At 38.7% G+C, this 16,994-nt stretch overlaps 1 protein-coding gene across 5 annotated transcripts in view; it reads left to right on the top strand.

Annotated features, from left to right (window-relative positions):
* The window catches only part of CCDC91 (coiled-coil domain containing 91), a 315,195-nt gene that overhangs the window by 258,698 nt on the left and 39,503 nt on the right, over positions 1-16,994 (top strand). The window lies entirely within an intron of this gene.

The following is a 16,994-nucleotide window of genomic DNA, read 5'->3' as shown; positions in this document are numbered from 1 at the left end:
GCCAGCAGAGGCTGGGAATAGTGTGGGAATTCAGAGAGATTCATATAACTTCAAGAGTATTACTTGCTGATCAGTCCAAGAGCAGTACTGGATGAGTTCTCTGTCATTATCTTATGGCTGGAGGTTAGTTTTAGCAATATTGGGTTTGTTGACAGGGAAGGTGAGACTGATGCCCGGGGAGAACATGTTTGAGCCCATCTGTATCTTGACTATGTTGATGAATCACTAAGGGCCAATTACGGAATAAAAGATACCACATAAAATATCAGTCTCTGTTAAAATAATTCACACCTCAGATAAACAAACTACCTGGACCACCAACTAATCAGTCTAGTACAAATCCTCACTGTCAGCAACAGTTGTTGGTAGTTTAGAAAATATGGCCTTCCCAAAACAAATGTTGTCAAAGCTGTATTCAGCAGAAAAATTCAGAAATTTGCATAAAATAGTTGAATGTCTGGATCAAAAGTGAAAGTTTACTAAAGATCTTACATATGTCTTCTATAGAGTTCTCATGATATTTCCCTGTTCTACATGAAGAGACTCAAGGGCTCCATTTCCATCTCATTTGCAGGTGTATTTTCCCCCATCTCTTTCAAAAACAGTTATTTTATCACAGGTACATTAGTTTATTTTAAAAGTATTGAAAGAAGTATTTGGCTAGCAAACTAATCCTAATCGTTGCCTAGACACCAAGAATACTATGGCTTTCATTGTTCATCCACAGATCTTCATTTCCGTCTGGAAAATACAAAAAGCAATAAAAAAAAAATCAGATGGTTCCTCCATCCAGTCAAACCTTCAAGATGATGACTTGGCTGCTTAGAAGAAGATATTTAAAATAATAACTTCCCCCCGTAGTCATAAGCACCATCTCAGCTACCAGAATGGATTCCAAAAATTCTGTTTACTACATCTGTGCAAAAGATTTGCTACAGTACTTCTGCAAGAAGTAAACACTATGTAATTCTCATCAGCCATCATAGTGTTGTGCTCATTCAGAACTAAAATCTTTTTTTACACTGAGGTTTACAAGTAAATAGTGTAAGAATCCATATAGTATCAGCAATTTTCCCACTTCACAAAAAACAGAATATTAATCAACTAACTACATCCTTTACAAAAGGCTCAAAAGATGTTGACCCAATAGTAAACCATTGTCAGTTTAGTATTTATTGCTTGTGTTAACATTTACTGTGCACTCACTATGATCAGTGAAGACATCAAACTTAAAAACCTACCCTGAGAAAACAGCCTGTTTGCCATAACATTTACAAAAGTCTGTGTACTCCAAACATCATTTATTACTCTTCCTTTCTTCACATTTTTAAGATCTAAACTGTCTTCTGAACTTTATTTTCCATAAGTCATTTAAAAGTTTAATGTGAAAAGTATTATTACATTTTTATTTGGAAGCTAGTCACTACAAAATGGACATCATAAAAAGATATTTAGAATGAAGAGAAGGTTTTGGTAAACTAACACATCCCTTGAATGTTTTTATCTGGCAAATCTACAGCAGCTCATCTCCATTTTATCCCTTGGTAGATGGATTTCCATTTGCATCAGAAAGAATGGATTTTTTTCCCCAAAAAAATAATTTATAGACATAGTTGCTTCATGGAGACCTCTTCCCATTGTTTTATTGTCTTACTACTATACAGCTATGTCACCTCTTGTGAAACTTACAGTATAAAATTAATACTAAAATCTTGGCCCAAATTCTCCCTTATGTATACATTGTTCATCCCCATCTAAGACAATGAGATTGCAAAGGCTGTGAATTAGGGCATAATTGATTTCTGTCTTTTCTTGTCCTTTTTGCTATCTTTTCTGCTACTTATTTTCAGTTTCTTTGCTTGCTAGATCTTCCTAGGATTCCAGGTGATTGAGATAAATGGAGAGTCTCTTATCTTCCCTTTGTCAGTGTACTCCTTCCTTCTGTCAAAAAACATGCTTGTTCTTTCTTGTATTTTTCAATGCTTGAGAAAGTAGTCTATTGTAAAACAGAAACAAAAAGTTAATTCATCCAATTATTACAAAAAATCGAAAATCATTTTGTTGAAACATGTTTTTGACTTTAGGTTTTCACTGATATTTAATTAGATGTACTCTGAACACAGTTATGAAGAACGGGTTCTCTCATGCATTTTAGGAATTAGTCAGCCTAATATATTGTCAGTTTACATTAGTTGTGACGCAACTATAGCTGATAATGCCTATCAGTTTTGAAAGATGATGCATTAGTAATTGTTACCATGTATAATATAATGTACCATCTAGAATGCAGTCATTTTAAGTGCATAAAAGATATACACATACAGTTTATAGATGGTAATGCACATTTTGTATATAATTTCACATCATATTACATTTAGATGAAAAAAGAAGAAATCATGAGAGATGCCATTTATTATATAAACTAAAAGTAGCTGGACAATGGTGTCTCTGAATCAAAGCAGAATTTTAAGTATAAGACAAGAAAATTCAAATGCATCTAATCCTTGAAATATTTATCAAGGAGACAGTGAAAATTATATCCTTGACAGAATCAGTCTTTCCTTCAATTTATCTTGTAAGAGGAGTTTCCATTCATTCCGTAATGAATTCCAGTCTTGAATGTTAAAATGCTGAATATAAGTGGGTTTTTTGTTTTACTTATTGATCAGTTGCCTCACATGCCTGTACAGAAAGGATACAGTTAAGGAGAGCTAGCTATTCCTGGTACAAGATTTATGAAGTCTGTGTGCATTGCCATTCAAATTGGAAAATGTGTGTAACCCCAAATCATTTGGCAAAAGTAGCTTTTGAGATGGCTACATCAGAGCCAGTGTGAACGGATCTCTGGTCAAAGCTGGAGCACCTGTCAGAATGAAAAATATACTTTATGAACTATACTTAATGGCAATAACTTTGGGAGGGATTCCAAGAAGGACCCTCAGAGAAAGCACAGGTTTTACTTACATTTACTGGCTGAAGTTCAGAGAGATCATATTCCCATTTTTCTTTGAATATCAGAGGAAGATCCGGTTCCACCCACTAATGGGTAGCATACACTGTGTAAGAGTACACTTCCTTTCTATTTAAAAAAATGTTTAAAGTCCTTCAAAGCAGGGGACGTGGGCAGAGCAGTATTTCCACTTGGTTAGCAATGATTAAGTGCTTTAGGAAAAGATCCATAAACAGAATCTTGTTCAGAAGCGTCAGTTTATTTTGAAATTGTACAAAATACATTTCTTTCCTTACAATAAACGTTCTGTACAACCAATGTTCAAAGTAATTTCTAACTCACGGCCGGACGTACTAATTAAATGATTTTTTAAAATTTTTGTTTCAATCTAATATCTATTTTATCAACTTGTGTAGTTTGTGATAAGCAGCTAAAAAATATAACTTTTACAGATATCCTCGTTCTTGAAAAAGTTTCTGTGTCTGTTCAAAAAGTGGTAGTAATAACAGCCCAGAATTGTGTGTCAACTTGAAGTTTTAATGTCCCAAAATAATTTTTGCTAGTAAGTAAAACTGAGGAAGGCTTAATTTACTCTGCACTTAATTCTCAGCAAGAACTTGTCTAGAGATCTTGAAAATCCCAATATAATATTCATTACCCAAAAAAGGAAAAGAAAGTAGGTATGACAGAAAAAACTGAAAGAAAAGTAGTCTTTTGTTATGATTTTCAAAATGTTACAACTTATTAAAAGTCATAAATCTGGTTCTAATATAGAATAATAAGAAGAATCCTTTATATGTTAAATTTGTATAGTAATATACAATATTAGGAACTGTTACAACTGTCCTCACTCACTTTCAGCTTACTCTATATAATCACCCTTTTTAAAAAGAGACCTTTCTCTTTTTAAAATTGTATCAGCTAGAATCTTTCCAAGTGCCTATAAGACACCAAGTTTTAACTGCTTTAAAAATGAAAAAATAAAATCCTGAAAATAACTTCCTTTTCATATGTGTAGCCAGTGTAATATCACATATAACATGCTGAAATTAATAAGATACCACAAGCTTTGAGGCTTTCAGAAAGAGGAGACAGGAAAGACCACATCCCCTGACATATCCCTGAGGGAGGAAGAGTTTTTGGTTTATAAAGACCTATGGCCTTGGATTAGAATAAAGTGTTCCAACCCATCCCGCAAATGAGACCATTACACATGAGCAGGCTATGAAGAAGGAAGGAAGTATCCAAGAAGCAACAAATGCTCACATCCAAGGAATTATTTCTAAAACCAAGTGTAATAAGTTTTTTTTCTTAAATCTCAAGATTTAATCTGCATTGGGACCCAGATTCTAAAGAACCCTAACTTTTGTACATTAAAATGTAATGGGTTAGTGTGCTGGAAAGTTGTCTTCAAAGTTAAGTTTTATAGAAAGAATCAGAGTTACAAAAGGAAGCCACTTGCTACAGAAGACCTCCTTTTTTGTGGCTGAATTATAAATTATAATTTTAATCTAAGTAGTGACTTAAATTTAAACAATAATTACAATTTTTAAAAATTTCTTATTTGATGGCTCTAAGTTAGAATATCCTGATCATGAATGGGCCCATTCCTTTAAAAAGTAGATTAGCCTGGTAATGTTTTATTAATAATTCATATAGGACTAATCACATGTCAGTATAACAAGAGAACAATAAACAAATAATACACAATAAAAGCAATCCTAAAATTTAGTAGTAAAGGAGAACTCTTAGGTACAGCAAGCATATAGATGTTCTTTTTTACCTGTTAGACACAGGTGTGGGTCCAAATAGCTAAAATAATTCATTTTTGTTTTATTCTTCCCTCTTGTAGGCTCCCTTCTCCCCATCCCTAAATCTGGCCGCCCCCTAAATCCCATCATCAGTTCAGCCCCCTGCCTCACCTCTGCTCCTCCTAGGGTTCTTGACCCCCCCCAGCCCCCTACTCACCCCCGCCTCCCCCGACTTAGGATCTCCTCTCCCACTTTCTCAGGCAGAGGGGAAAAGACAGCTCCAGGGGCTCTAGACCATTGCTGAAGTGTCTGTAACAAGAGACACTGATGGTTGGAGTCTTGAGAATGAGACTCCCTCGCACACCCTCAATGGTCTCGCCACCAATTGAGGAAGGCAATCAATGACAGGGGAACTGTGATAACCGTGTCCAAATGGTGTCAGTTTCATGAGAATACAGATAGCAGCTGCGCCTGGAGAGGTCTGAGTCAAAGTCTCGCATGATGAACCACATAGGTGGATGAGGACACATAGTGCAGGAGCTTCAAGCAGTTCCTTACTGTCGTGATGGGGTGATCCCTGATGTTCTCTATAAGCATCACTATTGCTTGGAATTGTGCTTCTGGAGGAAGGCTCTGGCTTGGATGCAGTTGAGGATCGTCCTGATAAACTCTGTCCTTTGAAATGGGGAGAGGGAAGAGTTCTGCACGTTTATCAGCAAACCCAAGTCCTGGAATGTTGACTCGATTAGCTTTAGAGTGGACTCTACCTGGACCTTGTCTTACTTGTGACCACCCAGTCGTCAAGGTAAGGGTAGATCTGAATCCCTTGCTTTCTCAACCAGGCTGTAATGACTGCCATGCACTTTGTGAACACCCAAAGGGCTGCTGACAGGCTGAACAGGAGAACCACAAATTGATAGTGTACATGGTTCACGATGAACCCAACCTTCTGTGTCCCTGAAAGATCGAGATATGAAAGAAAGCATACTTCAAATTGAGGGCAGCATACCAGTTCCCTGGATCCAGGGAGGGGATGAATAAAGCCACGGACACCATGGGGAACTTGCTTCTTCATGTATCTGTTGTGCTTTCACAAGTCCAGAATCAGTCTTAGACCACCGTTGGCTTTCGGGATTAGGAAATATTGGGAGTAGAACCTTTGTCCCCTTAACTCCAGTGGAACCTCTTCCAGAGCTCCCACTCTTAGGAACCACTGCACCTCTTGGGCTAGAAATTGCTCATGAGAAGAGTCCCTGAAGAGGGATGGGGAGAGGGTGGGAGGAAGGGGAAAAACTGAGCTGAAGGGTGTTGCCCACTGCTATTGTGCTTCGCACCCAATGGTCTGTTGTAATATGGGACCATGCCTGATAGAAATGAGATAAACGGTCTACAGAAACTGGAGAGGTTGGATCCAAAATCTGTTCTGGTACATTGTCTCCAAGCATCCTATCAAAAGGTCTGCTTGGATCCACCAGAGTGTCTGGGGGGGCAGGCATGGACGCAGATGAGGATCAGGGCAGAGGTCTTCTCCTAAAGCCCATGCTTCTTTTCCTGTGGTAGTTCTGCCGGGCAGGAAGCATGAAGAATTGAGTAGCCGGCTGAGGCTTATAATGTGTCCTCATGGGTGTCGATGTAAAAAGTCCTAGGGACTCCCAGTTGGCTCTTGAATCCTTCAGGCTGTAGTTTGGAGTCTGTCTGCTCAGAAAAAAACAGGGTACCCTCGAAAAGAAGGTCTTGCAAGGTTTGTTGGACCTCATGCAGCAGGCCTGAGGATTGAAGCCATGAACTTCTATACTTTGCCACCGTTGAGGCCATAGATCAAGCTGCAGAGTCCTCCACACCTTCGCCACTGATTTGCCTTCCTCCATGAGAGCTGCAAATTCTCTTCTGGATTCTTGGGGTAACAATTCCTTAAATTTCAGCACGGAGTCCCCAGAATTAAAATCGTACCTGCTCAGGAGCACCTGCTGGTTCACAATCCTGAGTTAGAGGCCACCAATTGAGTAGACCTTTCTACCAAAAAGGTCTAATTTTTTGGAATCCTTGGCCTTTTGGCCTTCGTAACCTCTGTCATTTTTGCTCATTGACTGCTGACACAATCAGAGATCCTGGTGGTGGATGTGTATACAGCAATTCATAACCCTTAGCCGGGACAAAGTACTTCTTCTCAATTTTCTTTGTCAGCGGCTGAAGGGATGCTGGGGTTTGCCATAATTCATTGGTGGGATCCATAATGGCCTCATTCAGGGGCCATGCCACTCTTGAAGAGTCTGTTGCCATTAGAATGTCTATTAAGGCATGATAGGACTCCCTGGTTTCCTCCACCTGGATCCTTAGGTTTTGAACTACTATCTTGAGGAGCTCCTGATTCATTTTATCCTGAGAGGGTGATCTCTCTGTTCCCGGGATAGCCTCAATAGGAGAAGAGGAGGAAGCCTGTATTGGTAGGGGGCACTGTTCTTCTCCCTCAGCACTGGATGGGTCTCAAGGTGAAGGCTTTTGGTGTTCGGCACCGGCCTCTGTACCAGAGTCTGCTCTGAGCTGAGCTATGGAAGTGCTGTGGACTCAGATGCCACAGAACATGACGTTCTGGATTGCGGTCCCTGCATTGTTGGAAAGGCCCAGGGGTTCCAAAATGGCCATTGTAATGCCATCTGCCATTGTCCTAGTGTGGGGTGGGATGCCTTGGCTTGGGTCCATGGCAGGATAAGGACAACTGGAGAGACAGTATCTGCTCCGTGGGAGGTATATGATCTCTACCTCCATCTCTGAAGATTCCCCTCCTGGGAACCAGGGAAGAGCAGTGCCAGCCAGTGTGTGTGATTGGTGCAGAGAGAGAGGAGACCAGAGGTGGGCCATCATGGCCAGTTTCCCCTTTGAAGGCAACCAGTAAATGTAACCCAATGAAAATGAGTTATCAGTTCTAATATGTTGGTTCTGGTTATTCAGTCAGAAGCACAATCCACTATCTTTGGAGTATGGGTGTATTTTATCAGTGCATGATGAATTATCCAGATTCTTTGTTCTGTGACCATTGAAGAGATTTTATTATCCTTTTTGTATATGGAACCTGATCCATTGCCCAGTGAAGTCAATGGCAAAGCTCCCATTGACTCAGTGAGAATAAGATTGGCCCCATAATGTTGTTATCCTGGAACAGAGAACTTTAATTAAATTTTCCTTGTTATTTTACAGGAGTTATTAAAATCTTTAATTATATTCATCTGGGGTCTTTGAATGTGGGGACATTTGACATTTTAAATAATTTAATTACCTGTTTTATTTTCTGTTATATTTATGGATCCTTGTTCACACATGATTCTGTCTAAGACGTTTATACACTAAGTGCTTTCCCTTTGTGCTTAATTTTTACTCCATTACTGTGGTTCTGTTTTTACTTTTACATGTGGCCCATCATGTGTTTTAAAACAATTCTTTCCAGTACTGTGGAGTAAATAATTGAAGTGGGATTTGAGAGGTTGATTTCATAATACTTAGCACAGAACAGTATTTCCACTTGTTGAAATTATTTTTTAGTGCAAAAACTTTGTTGTCTTCACCAAGGGGTCTTTCCCATTGTATCTGCTTATACAATATATATTATGACTTCTCTTTATCTTCTGTCAGAGCAATAGAGCTTACTTACATGTGTTTTACATATAGCCAAAGCAGTGAAAAACTCAGTGGGAAAAAAAATCAGTGCCTGAATTAAGACTCTGTAGGGTTGGATTCTCTGGTCCCCCAAATGCATGACTTATGAAGGCATAAAGTGAAACTAAAGGTGCCACGGATTTGCTTTGGAGAATTCCAAATATGTAGAGGGAATCTCTGCAGGTGCCCTTTTGTCTGGGGTGCTGCCCCTTTTGCAGCAACCCCTCAGTCTCGGGGTCTCCCCACCCAGAGGAACCCCCCACACTCACTATCCCCACTTCACCTCAGTCTTGGCTACTGCCAGTCCTCACTTAGCCCTGCTCCCTGGGCAGACTGCAGTACATCAGCCACTCATCACAGGCGAAGGGGTTTGAACCTGCTACCTCTGTCTACCTGTGGGCTGCCCCCTTGCAACCCCAGTACCTAATAGGCCCTAATCTAGGCCTCGCAGCCTGAGGGTTTCCAGGCCGGAGCTCCCCTGTTCCCCTGGCCTGTCCCCCTCAGCCCTGCTCCAATCTAGGTATTCCTTCAGGTCCCTGGAGCCAGGCCCTTCTCCTTCTGAATGCAGAGAGAGACTCTGGCTGAGCTTCAGCCTAGCAGCCCCTTTATAGGTCCAGCTGTGGCCTGATTGGGGCATGGCCCAACTGCGGCCATTTCCCCAATCAGCCTAGCTTTTCTTGCCCTCAGCCCTGGCTCTCAAGCCCCACAGAGCAGGCGCGGGTAACCACCCCGATACAGTGTCCCTGTCATCGACCACACTGAACTGTATCTGAGCTCTATTTATGAGCAGTTGAGAATCAACCAATAATTTTTATTTCTTCTTAGAATTGAGAAATCTTGATGATTTTTCTCCAGGTTTATTACAAATAGATACATATGTTAGCAGAGAGGACATGTGTGACACTGTCACGTCTTCTGCTAAGGGTAATTCAGAGAAAATTATATTCATCCTCTTGTATTTTATGAAATATTCTTCCATTTTGAGTACTTTTGTGTAGAAAGTTATTTTGTCATATTTCTAGTTTTCATTTGAAAAGAAAGAGACAACTAGGGATTATACCATTCTACAAACTGTTTTGGGTCACATGACCTGTTGAACGCTGAGAGTTCTAAATTCTTTCTGCTTCCTAGCCAGTTTCTGAATCTCTTACCTGAGGCTTAAATTGCAAGTATGTATATAATCCGCTTCTTTAACCAAGAACTATTAGTAATTTTCTTGCTTTACAGGACTTGAACTATGCGCTAACATAACAATGAAAAGTATTCAGTATAGTCAAAATGAAGCTTAGAAATATCAGTAGACCCTACTCGCTAAACTCATATATCCCTACCAATCTTAGAGTCCAATTACATGGACAAAGCTGCTTTTCAGAGAATGTACCTGAATAGAAAAGTCTTTAAGCTACATTTTGGCAATAATGTTAATAAAGATAATCAATTAAATGCAGGACTCAGATTCTGACCACCTATTCGCCTCACCCCCACATCAAGGTTATACTGATACACCTGAATAGTTTTTGCACTCCTGAAAAGGCAGGTTTGTTTGTTTCTTTGAATGCTGTTTGTATGTATCTTATCACTACTGGTGCAGGAATGTCTTGATTCAGCTGCGGAAGATATCTCACATATTCAGCCTCAGTTTGCTTTCTTTTGGATGCCTGGGGTATCATTTGAGTTAATATGGCCAACAGCAAAGGTGTATAAGTGGAAGCAAATGGGCTTGGAGGGGAACCAGAGAAGCTAGAGTTAGCTCCTTTTTTGCAAATTGAAAAGTGTAAAGGGTTTTTTAAATGTTGGGCAAAGTACATAAGTAGTGAAAAATATTCTTAAGATATTTTTTTAAAAAATCTAAGCTGATGTTTATTACAAAGTCCAAATATTTTTATTAAATTACTTTTAACTTGACAGGTGAGTGGTGCAAACCTGTGTGTCAGGGTGACTGTCTATTGTGGAAGGGGGCTCTCCATCTAACAAATTGGCACTTATAGAGGTTTGAGGCAGGGAGAGTACACAGGATGCACTACTACACGAGTCCAGTGGTGTGTAAAGGAGTACGGAGCATGTGGGGTGCCGCTCAGTAGCGTGGTTGCTACTTAACCTGTCTATAGTTTGGGGATATGAACTTCTACTTTGGCTTATTATCTCTGACAATCTCTGATCAGTTGGGCTTTGTGTGTGTGAGAGGACTTTGCCCAGAAGGAAGAATAAGTGTCTCCCCAGGAGGAGCTGCAAATAGAAAATGTAATTGTAAAAGGAAGACTTAAGTTATCTTTAATTAATTATGAATTCTATTTACCCTTCTAAAGATAAACTGTTATGAACTGAATGCGCTTCAAGTTGGTATCTACCTGCTCTAGTACTCTGATCTCCTAGACAGATTTAAATTTGCTCCAGCTAATTAACTCACTAGGGTCCTCCAATAAACCTAGAGTAGCAGTGGTTGAAACATGAATGTGTGCCTACTACAATAAATGGATATACTGATAGAAAGTCTCAGTAAAAGGGACCATGCATGGAATGAGTCCTGGAGACTAAACTATCCTCTTTCCCTTTAAGGTGATCTTCACAGTTCAGAGCTGAGACACAGTGATTGTGTGGTGTAGTTTTATCTCGCATTGATGCTGCCAATGCTGTACTTGTTGCTATATTAATTAGAAGGCTTCAGTGAGTGTAATATTTTAAACCCAAAATAAAGATATGCATATGGAGTTTTTGTAAAACTTAATTTTAGTTGAGCAGAAAAAACATTCAGTTAGATAAATTGTGCACATGTTTTTACATAAAAAGAAAAGGAGTACTTGTGGCACCTTAGAGACTAACCAATTTAAGTGAGCTGTAGCTCACGAAAGCTCATGCTCAAATAAATTGGTTAGTCTCTAAGGTGCCACAAGTACTCCTTTTCTTTTTGCGAATACAGACTAACACGGCTGTTACTCTGAAACATGTTTTTACATGTAATTGATATACGTTGATATATGCTGCTGTTGGAGGGAAGAGGGATTAGTGTTCAGGGGACAGCTTGAGAATCAGAGGTGACTATTTAGTTGAACATCAAAAGTAGCAATGTAGTGAACTAAAGAAACTAACTAACTAAAGAAAATGTATGCTGAGTTTTATGGGCAAATGCTTTCAATGCTGGTCTTGTGTTAGGCTGGACACAGATCTGTGTGCAGTTGGGTTACAGGCACTGCAACAAGAATGAATAAAACTGAGATTATACAAAAAAATGTAATTCTCCTTTGACTGCGTGCCTGGTGATCCCAATCTCTGGGATGCCCCTTCTCATTGGTTGATGGAAGCAGGATTGGCAAAAGCCCAAAAGGTAGTATTTTGTGGTCCTGAACAAGCTGGAGTAATAAGAGCGGTCTTATACAATAAGCCCCCAACAAATTTATTAGATTTTGAAAGTTCAGGATGAGTCCTCCCTATCCAGCATACACCAAGGGGATGTAGCTCTTAAAGAATTGTATCTCACATTCCTGTCGCGCAAAGTGAATGGAAATTTTTCAGATTTAGTTTTGAACCCTCTTAGTACAGATATTAGGTTCTCCTGTTAGGCTGTCAACTGTGCCAGGGATATTAATAACTGTTCCTATCACCATGGACAGAGAAAATCTGCAACAGAGGAGTTGAGTTATAACTATTTTTGATAATCTCGTTTGGAACATCAATTGCCAGAAATTCCAATAAAACTCTCTATGGAGAGAACAGTAAAACTCCCAGAAACATGGTTTTATCATCAACTCTCAAGAGACCAAACTGGCAGCCTCACAAGAAAGGAATAAGACCAGGGGTACAAGCTTCAGGCAGCCATCAACAAGGTATTTTCAAAGGGATCAGCCAAAATCAGGGACTTACTAAGTTTTTTTTGGCAGAGATGTTGAACAATATGGATCCACTGTTGATCCAGGTGGCAACTGCAAGAAATTCAATGTTTCAACTTCACTGAGTTGCAAAGGAGTCAATATTCTATGGAGATACCATATGGATACAATCCTGGACTCCTGAAGCACACCTGTTGTTACTCCAGATCATTCACATAAACAATCATTCAGTCTGGGAAATGGTCGATTGAACCCACTGATGATCACACTGTTAACTTCCCAGTTAGGATAACCCTAGTTTGACTGGTTTGCATCAGTGGCAAATAACGAAGTTCAGACATAATGTCCAAAGAAAACTCCCAGATAGTAGCAAAGGTCCACATACCTGGTCGATCCATACTTCTCTGTTCTACATCCAGATCTGGTCATGACAACATTAGCTGTTGACCGGCAAAGTAACTTGGACTGTAATTGTTTCTTGTGGATATATCCAATCCTTTTACATTAACAGGCTTAATAAGGGATTTGGAGAAAGTAGGAGGAGGATATAAATTAAATGTTGTTAATCTGTGATCTAATTCTAAAAGGTTCAGCTCTCATTGGCTTCCGTACACTTGGAGAATCAGGCTCTTAATAAATGCATTGCAATTTGATCATAAAGTAACAAACAGATGAACTTCATTCCTTTAGTCCATTAATAAAGGATGCATTGTAATGATAGTTTATGAAATTACAACCTGATACTTAAAAAGCCATTTTAAAAGTGTATGCCTTCTACATGTCATATGGGCTGCCAAAATAGAATGTTATTTTTAAGCATTTCTATCAATGTTTTTGGATTAAAACAAACAACTTAAGTTTTTAACATGTTGACAGCTTGCTTTTTAAATTGTTTTTCCTGAATTTATCATGAAGTAGAGAATATCAGGTCATGCAATCCATTATTAATGAGCTTTGCACAGAGGACACCATCTTCTGAACATCATTTTGAATCTGTATTCAGTGCCATTACCCATAAATCTTTATTGTAAGTTGAAATGTTAGTCTACCATCTATATTTTTACAGTATAAGTAGCTGCCAGATATATTGTACCACACTTTCTTCACTTTCATTGGAAAATACTGAGGTGAATAATTTTTAATCCATAAACAACCATTTCAGAAAATAAACTCTTAGAAGGTCTATTCAGCAAAATGTCTACAGTTTTCTGGGCTGCACAAAGGCCAGCCCTTCCAGTGAAAAGGGCAGGATGCTGCATAGACCCTTCTGGGGATAGAAAATCATTTGGCAACTCTTCTATAAAGACCACAGTGGAGAGAAGACTCTCTCCCTGTACAGAGGTGTATGCTCCGAATGAATATCTTCTATCTGGGGAGCACTCTCTTCCACCCAACCACCACAAAAATTCATTGTGGAGTTTCAGTGAAGAATCTTTTAGTTTCACAAAAAGAAAGGAGTACTTGTGGCACCTTAGAGACTAACCAATTTATTTGAGCATGAGCTTTCGTGAGCTACAGCTCACTTCATCGGAGCTATAGCTCACGAAAGCTCATGCTCAAATAAATTGGTTAGTCTCTAAGGTGCCACAAGTACTCCTTTTCTTTTTGCGAATACAGACTAACACGGCTGTTACTCTGAAACCTTTTAGTTTCAATGACTCTTCTTTTGAAAGAGAATTGCTTCAGGCTAGACTGCCCTCTGAATTTCTTCTCTAGCTAAGTGATATTGTTTAAAAGAACCTGTTCCTCCAGTTTTAGAACGTCAGAAGAGATGCTAAGTATTCACACTTACCCAGATGCCGTATATAGCTATTAAGCTTGTTGGAATTTGTGACCCTTGGAAAGGTGGCAATTTTGTATTAATGTATAATGTTGACTTTGACATTTGTGTCCACTTGTCAACGGGTGACACCCATTCAGGACAGTGCCACCAATGAAGGGTGTTTTGCTCTCAGTAAAGCCTTAAAGGGACATTGTCAGCTTGAATATTTTGAATTGATCAGTTTTAAAAAATCAAGTATAAATAGTATATGTGGAATTTAATATATATTGCTTATCTGCTGATGTTTATAAGTGTTTTTTTCAGCCATGAAAAGTGGTTAGGTCCAAGAGTGATACCATGCCTCCTACCTCTGTGTCCATGTCTATCTGTCTTCTGCTTGCTGTGACAGAATCAGCAGCATTGAGGATAAGGCCTCCCGACTTCTATACTCTTTGTCTCAAGCTACATGTATGGGGCTGGGGAGGGAAAAGCAGGTACCAGGGTCCTGCAGCTTTCTGTCACTCCCTTGTCCCATGCTGGATCCAGGAAATGAAAGAAAGTACGCACTTCCCAGGCTCCCATTGTTCCCATCCTCATGTAGGGTTATAGAGAATGAAGAAGGGAAGCCTTCCTCTGTGCCTCGTGCTCTCAGCTCTGTGCAGGCGTCCCCAAACTCAGAAACATAAATAGTGCTGCTGCTTTTATTAATAGTAAATGCCCTTTTCAAGAGTTTGGTGAAGAGGGTGCTTATCTGCTTGCCATAGACCAAGTAATATAAACATGCTACTTCATGAAGAGACAAGTGCAAGTGACCAACGAAACAGTGAATTTTATTTAATATGCTATCCGTATGCACAAAGTAAACAAACTGAAAGCAAAATGTGTTTTGCTAGCAACCTTCAATTTTAATAACATTAGGGGTTTCTTGTAACTACAATATGATTTTTCATGTTGACGGTGTCCTTGTAAATTGTCCAGAAACGGACTCAGACTAAACTCAATAAAAATAAAAACAAAATGTTTCCAAATGTCTTATGAAAACCCTAATCACCAAAGCAATTAATTGGTCAGTAAAGCACTTGAAACTAAGAACTGCTTCCAGTTTTTTTGTCATTAATCAAGGTCAGTGCAATTCTGTTTTCTAGTTCATATTTTTAAAGCTTAAAATCCTCTATATTCAAGCCTCTTCTATACAAACTGTACATTTTTTGTTGATTAAAATAAGTTTTGCCTTCTCTTAAAGATTAGACATTGTGAGCTCCTAAGAGAACAAAGAGTGGGAAAGCTTCAGGAAATGAAGATATGTAAAATTTTTCTGCTGTCAAGTTCCAATCACTGTGTCATCAACAGAGCTAACTGTCTAAGAACCAGTCGGATATCTAACTGCCTATTGTTATGAAAGCATCATAAAATATATATTCTACATAGAAGCAGTTTTTATATCAAACAAAGAACCCAGTGCTAAACATTACATATAATATATTTTTCTAGCCATATATCATAGAGTGCATGTTACACACTTTTTGAACTTCTGTGGGCATTAGCAGTGCATAGAAAAGGGGATTACTGGTGGGGAGAGCTGGCACATGCAGAAATAAAATAGAGCTACCAAAGATTCAGTTTTCTACCAAATAAATCTTCTCATGCTGAGTAGGCTATTTAAACAAATCTTTTGAATGACAAATAATTTACTCTGTAAGGGAAATGCTGCACAGTAACCATTTCTTATGGTCTCATATTTCAGGACCCACAACATACAGCCAACAAACTTAAGTTTTCCCTGTTGACTTTGACATTTGGCTTCCTTTAAAAAAAATTTACTGCCTGTTTCCTGACAACAGAATGAATTTCAATAAACAGAGTCAAATTCTCTTCTGATATTCATGTCCAACTCCCATTGACTTCAGAGGGCATAATTTGGCCTACAAAGTGAGAAACAGAATGCCTAGTCAAGACTGAGTTAAATGGCATAAAAGTCTTGTACTTATTCTGTCCCCATTTCTCTGACGGACACACCCTTGTCATACATCCACACCATCTAGATTTAAACGACAAAAGCTGGGAACAAGGATGTGTCCATTATAAGCAGAATTCACTGTACTAATTTGTGCTCCCATATGATTTGTGCAGCTGTGCCTCATAACCTTTACTGGAAAACATAACCAAACATTGTCTCTATCTGACTAATATTTGCCAAAATAAAACTTCAAAAGTATGAATGTCCAGAGGACTTAATTTTTTTAGTTATTTATTTTTTGGTATTTAATAGATAATTTTTTCCAGTATTATAGCAAGTGAAGGACACATTTTCAAAAATATATATATATTTATTTTTAAGAGTCTTTGTAATCTGGCATTAACCGTGTCTTTCATATTGTAAACGGAAGAACTTTGGCTCAAGATAAGAGTTTCTTCCAGCCATAAATAGAGGAATTACTCCTTTAGTTCTGTGACAAGGTGCTTTTTCTGGGAAATTAGAGGGTCTCATTCTGCCCTCATTTCAGTAAATGTATGGCTTTATGCATGGTGCTATTTATCTAGAGAGGTGTGTGTAGGAATACATATTGATGTCTGGTATATGCTACTACAGTAAGATAAATTTTATATTATGTAACTCTAAGAATTGTGATTATATCCCCTTACATTTTAAATTAGCACATTTGGAAAAATTCACAATTTGCCATCCTAACAAGCATCTCTTTAGGATACATTCTACCATCTTTACTCATATGGAGTAGTAACTTTGTGTACAAACAGTCCCATTACTGATTTCAGTGGAATGACTTGGAGAGGAAGTAAGGTACTGATTAATATGGACATGGGCAGCAGAATCACACCTTTAGCTCTTTACAAACATATCTTCCATAGTGTTGTGATTATAAATTAATTCATGAGAACACAAAGATTGTGACTTGCTCAAGGCTACAGAGAGTGTCTGCCAGACGCAGGTTTAGAACTCAGGATGTCACGGCTCCCAGTTCAGTGACCCCTCTCTCATATTAGTGTAACTTTTTCATAACTTAACTTTTACCAGGTGTTTTTTTTTCCTTTGGGGT

The sequence above is a fragment of the Eretmochelys imbricata genome, chromosome 1 (genome assembly GCF_965152235.1).
Source record: "Eretmochelys imbricata isolate rEreImb1 chromosome 1, rEreImb1.hap1, whole genome shotgun sequence".
In the NCBI taxonomy this organism is placed as follows: Eukaryota; Metazoa; Chordata; order Testudines; family Cheloniidae; genus Eretmochelys; species Eretmochelys imbricata.
The sequence above is the reverse complement of the archived record's forward strand: the minus strand, read 5'-3'. Positions and strand labels throughout refer to the sequence as shown.